This window comes from Schistocerca americana, chromosome 2 (assembly GCF_021461395.2).
Source record: "Schistocerca americana isolate TAMUIC-IGC-003095 chromosome 2, iqSchAmer2.1, whole genome shotgun sequence".
Taxonomy (NCBI): Eukaryota; Metazoa; Arthropoda; class Insecta; order Orthoptera; family Acrididae; genus Schistocerca; species Schistocerca americana.
In genome coordinates this window covers 167,612,401-167,618,400 of record NC_060120.1, presented here as the reverse complement: position 1 = coordinate 167,618,400, position 6,000 = coordinate 167,612,401, and positions in this window count along the sequence as shown.

Below are 6,000 nucleotides of genomic sequence, written 5' to 3'. Positions count from 1 at the left end.
ATATTAAAGAAAATATTTTTAACACTTCATAGTGTTTTCTTCATACATACACACACACACACACACACACACACACACACACGCACACACACAAACAAACAAACACGCGCGCGCGCACGCACACAGTTGACTTAAATACAGGGTAGTTTTGCTATTTTTAGGATGCGGAATGTCATTCACAGCATTAAGGATGGACATCGTAATGTAAAGACGTTTTCCTAGTGAAATCGGGAGGGCAACAGTTCAAACCCACTCCCGGCCATTATGATTTAGGTTTTTCGTGATTTCCCTAAATCACTTCGGGCAAATGCCGGGATGGTTCCTTCGAAAGGACACGGCCAACTTCCTCCCCCATACTCCCTAATCCGACGGACCGACGACCTCGCTGTTTGATCATCTCATCCGAGTCAACGAAGCAACCAACCTGTTCAAATATTACGCTTAATGTTACATTGCAAAAGCAAAAAGAAAAGAGTGTCTTATAGACAACTAGTGTGTTTAGTTGTTCAAAAGAGCTTTTACTAAAAGTGCACCATGGTACTTTACATTTTGAAGATGTGCATCGTCGCTCACGGATCTACCCTACGATGGGACGAGCTAGTGAGCGACAGTAGGGCCACGACGTAAGGTAAACGTGGTGGGATTTTTGAACACGGAAGGTTGGGGAGCGACATAACAGTTGAAGGTAAGTATCTAAAGATAGAATAATGAAAAAGTTTAGGAGAAAAACTGCTCCTTCAAGGAAAGATAAATAAAATGATCAGAAAAGTGCTGCCCGTAAAAATAAGATGAATCGCAAAGTAGAAGAAATTTTTTGAAAATACTGTCACTTTTACCTGACGTCGTAGTCTTACCATCACTCACTGGTGCCTCCCATCGTAAATCAACTTTGCGGGTTCCAACACGCCTGGCCGCCTTCTGTGCTGTACAGTTGCAACTACCGCAGGGAATTATACATGCTCGTTTTATGTTACATGAACTTAGCTTAGTGCTTTGCTATCTTATTACCTTAAATTTCTGTCATGATTACGCGGCCCGTCACGTGATATAGTCAGCCTTAAAAAAATACCGTGTTAATGACTGTGTGTATGTTGCCATTTTAATTTAGTGTCCTCCATCTCATGGATTCCACGTGGATACGCTCATCGGTTTGTCGCTCAGTCAGGCTTACGGGCTTGTCTTTTATTCATGGTGTGTGACGGTGAGCGAAGAGCGTCAGGGAGCGTTGGGTGGAGGCCCCAAATTTGATCTTACCTTATTTAGACCTTCGTTTTCACTCATTGTGCATATACACTGATCAGCCAAAACTTTATGACCACCGACCTAGTATCGATATAAATCCATCCAGACGATAGCAGCGTCACCTGCAGAGGAATGACTGCTAGTCAGACACACGCATGGTGCATGTAGTATCAGAGAGCGTGCTGTCCGTGTGTAGAATGGGGAAGGCGGGCGATCTGTCTAGTTTGACCGAGGGCAGATTGCGATGGCCCGGAGGCTCGGCATGAGCGTTTCGGAAACTGCACGACTTGTCGATTATTTAAGGAGCGCTGTGGCGAAACTAAGAGGAAACTAAGCCCAGACCCTCCTGAGGTTGGGCGCCCAAAACTCGTTACAGACGTCGGGCGTCGTAGGCTCGGTAGACTGGTAAAACAGGACAGGCGACGAACTACGGCGAAAATAACATCAGACTGTGATGCTGGACAAAGTACAAATGTATCTCAACATACAGTGCACCGAACACTCCTAACGGGGGACCTCCGCAGGCGGCGACCCATGCATGTGCCAGTGTTAACACCACCGTGTGAGCAACTACGGCTGAAATGGACACGTGATCGTCGGCACCGGATGTTGGCGCAGTGGCAGAGTGTTGCATCGTTGCATGGACTGATGAATATCGATACCTTCTTCATCACGCTGATGGGAGGGCGCGAAACCGTTGTCTTCCAGAGGAACAGCTCCTTGACACCTGTACTGTGGGACGGAGAAAAGCTGGCGGCTCCCCCATTATGCTCTGGGGAAGATTCACGTGGGCATCCATGGGTCCAGTGGAGCTCGTGCAAGGTACCATGACGGCCAAGGAGTATCGCACACTGGTTGCAGGCCACGTACACCCCTTATTGGCGATCATGTTTCCCGACGGCAATGGAATTTTTCAACAAGATAACGCGTCATGTCACGGGGACAGGAGGGTGATGGAGTGGTTCGAGAAACACAGTGGTGAGTTCCAAGTGATGTGCTGGCCCCCAGCTTGCCAGATCTCAACCCGATCGAACACATGTGGGATGTGATTGAACGTGGCGTCAGAGCTCATCGCAAAGAGCGAGGAGGTGCAGTGGTTTGCATGGTTCAAATCCACATCCGGCCATCCTGTGTAAAGTTTTGTGTGATTTTCTAAATCGCGTCAGGCAAATACCGGTGTGGTTCCTTTGAAAGGGCATTGCTAATTTCCTTCCCCATTCTTCCCAAATCCGCGCCTCTGCTCCGTCTCTAACGACCTTGTAGTCAATGCGACGTTAAACACTAATCTCCTCCTTCTCCATCAGAGCTCATCGCCCCCCTCCCTGGAATTCACGGGAATTAGGCGGCATGTGTGCAGACGCGATGACAGCTCCCTCCAGCGACCTACCAAGGCCTCATTGCCTCCATGCCACGGCGCATCGCTGCTGTTTTCTGAGCCTAAGGTGGACATACCGGCAATTAGGTATGTGGACATAATGTTCTGGTTGATCAATGTATAAGGTCTTTTTCTCGAAGTACGCCACCACAATGTTTGCCTTAGTCTTTTCTCTTTATTTTGACTACTTCCCCTCTTCAGGGGTCAGAGTTTTGACTACGAATGGTGGGGGTGTCTTGGTGCACTAAAGTGACAGAGATGTGCGACTTAGGGAAAGCATGAAAAGGTGTGAACACGGGGCCTAATCAGTTACCGTTGGTTGTACAGTAAACACATACACTTTATTTAAGGAAATAATTGAAAAACAACCATTTAAAAAAAATCTGACTGCAACACAAGCTACACTGACGGCTGAAGGCCTTATTAAGAGATAATTCAAAATTATTTGTCGGCTGAAGGCCACAAGCAGTACTTCGGAACAATTAACGCCTGAAGGCCTGAATTACAAATGAGGAAGACAATTACACTTTAAAAATACCAAAAAATTTTTAAACAATCTTTTTTTTTAAAAAAATTGACTGTAACACAAGCTACACTGACGGCTGAAGGCCTTATTAAGAAGAATTAAAATTGTTTGTCGGCTGAAGGCCACAAACAGTAGGAATGATTTAAACAAAATATTATTTTTAAACAATTGAGACAATCAGACCAAATAAAAAAAGGGGGTGATCCACAGACGGTGCTCCAAGGATCGACCTGAGAAAAGTCCCTACAGCTGCTTAAGCGGTGAGACAGGCAGCCAAGAGTTACACTCACCTAATAGGACGGCAACTCATACTAGGGACAGTTTAAACCCCGATCAATCCTCTTACCAAATCCACCTGATGTGTGATAACCAGTACAACGATGGAATAATTCAATCGAAGGTGAAGTGACAGACAGCACTGCGTCTTCAGAATCCGGTGTTTAAAACACTGGAAGGCAGAAGGAAGCGCTACAACAAAGGTACACAAAGGAAACCACAATCCACACCACAATGAAGGAGGCTGTCGAACTACACGTCATGCCGGACAGCATCGACAATACGAGGAAAAGTACACTGCCCCAAAAATACGCTAACCTCCAGGGCAGGTAACTGAGGCGTTAGCGGCCACTAGGCAGTAAAATACCGCTGGTTGTACTTCACCAATTAATAACACAAGATTCAAAATCTAATAACAGGCAATAGAAGACGGCTAAGATTCCGCCAACTCGACACACTCCACTTGCTGCCGTGTGTCTCACCGTGACCCTCGAGCAGCAACGCACGAACGAACGGCGTGATCACAAATGGAGGTTCCACTACTGGATTAACATTCACGCAGCTCAAGCTGCTGGGTCCGTTGGACAACGAAGTGGTGGCCCTCTCAACTACAGCCCCTCGATCCGGCAATGCCTGCATGCCGCCAGCGGTTCCGGCATTTCCTGGTGCTGCCGGCCCTCTCTGCTGCTCCGTCCTAACCGAACTACCGACACACCTGACCCAGAAAAACCTTCACGTCCTTGCAAAGATAGTACGAGTACTAGATATCGATAAACGCTGCTGCTGACACTCACAGACAGACAACGCTAGCAAACAGAAGAAGAAAACGAGACGCCACTATCCCTATTACACGATGCCAACCTACCAACGGCACCAACGACAGCAGCACGTGGCTCAGGGACGCTCTTGCAAGTAGTTTTAATATTTATTTTTTCTGCCTATTTAAATACTTCACATAGGATCTGTAAAAATATTAACAAAAATTTTCTTAAAATTCTTTGAGAATGTAAAAAATTTAAAGGATTCTTGTTGTATTTTGATCATATATATTACATGGGATCCTTTCCTTCTTGTGTAGTACACCTGAGGACTCTGTTTTAATGGAGAGAAACCGGTTGTGATAGTAAATAATCACCAGATACAGCTGTCTTGTTGTTCATTTTACTTTTATTTATTATACATTAAATGTTACACAAAATGGTTTTGTCCATTTTCTGCATTTTGCACATAGCGAGTGGTACTTGAAGAATTCGTGGGTCGCATAAAACCTGTAGGTAGTGGCAGCTGAATCACCCTGTTAAAAGACTGAACAGGATTTAAATGTCTGGAACCGCAAGACCGCTGCGGTCGCAGGTTCGAATCCTGCCTCGGGCATGGATGTGTGTGATGTCCTTAGGTTAGTTAGGTTTAACTAGTTCTAAGTTCTAGGGGACTAATGACCTCAGAAGTTGCGTCCCATAGTGCTCAGAGCCAGCCAGGATTTAAATGCAGTAGAAATTATTTCTTTTGATGATATACTAGAAGACGCAAATGGCGTTGATGTTGGTGGTGCTATGATGACAATGATGACGACGACGATGACGATGACGACACTGAAAGCCGTCGAGATCAGCACCCATTAAACGCTTGTGGGCAGGATGGAAGGAAGGAAGGAACGATGAGGGGTAACAGGGCACCGAAGTGGACTGTATAAATGGAGATTAGTATTTTAATGTGCTTGGAAAGTTTCAAAATCGTGCACCATCCACTGCAGAGTGAAAGATTCATTCTCGAAATGTCGTGCAGGCTGGCAACAGGCAGAGCTACAAGGAGAGTATCGTTCGATGCTTAGATCCGATGGTATTCCTCGCTAAAAGAAGTCTACATGTTGGCCTTAATTTAAGAAAGGAATATCTGAAGAGCACCATTGAGTTGAAGTGAATCATCTACAACAGTATTAAATCTGCAAATCATTGTGAATTGCTCCAAATGGGGTACATAACGTAACATGACATGGTAGGTTTTTTTTTTTCACTCCAATTGCGTATGGAGTGCCGGAAGAATGACTACTAAATTCCTCTGTACGTGCTGCAGTTATTCTAATTTTCTCTTCGTGGTGCATACGGGAACGATTTGTAGGAGGGTTTAAAAAAAAAAAAGAAAAGTTGCCATTTCAGGTTTTTAGGCATTGGTGTGAAGCTCATCTCTGCAAAAAACCTGTGACCAATTTTGCTGAATTTCTTTCATATCTCCTTTTAGCCCTATTGGGAAAGGACGCACACAATTGAAACATGGGCGGTCGGATGACGGGGGCAGAAGGGAATCGAAGCGTTTGAGAAGTCGGAAGATGTTAAATATTAAATGCAGTGCCAAGAAACGAGGAAAGGAATACGTGGAAAACACTGGCCAGAAGCGACATGCTGATAGCATGTGTATTAAGACATCAGGGAATAACTTCCATTCTGCTAGGGAGGTTCGTAGTGGGCAAAAACTGAATGGACCGCAGAAACCGCAATATTACAGACAAGTAATAGAGGAAGCTAGGCTTAGGTGCTGTTGTTAGATGGAGAAGTTAGCTCAAGGTAGGGGGCAGTGGCGGACC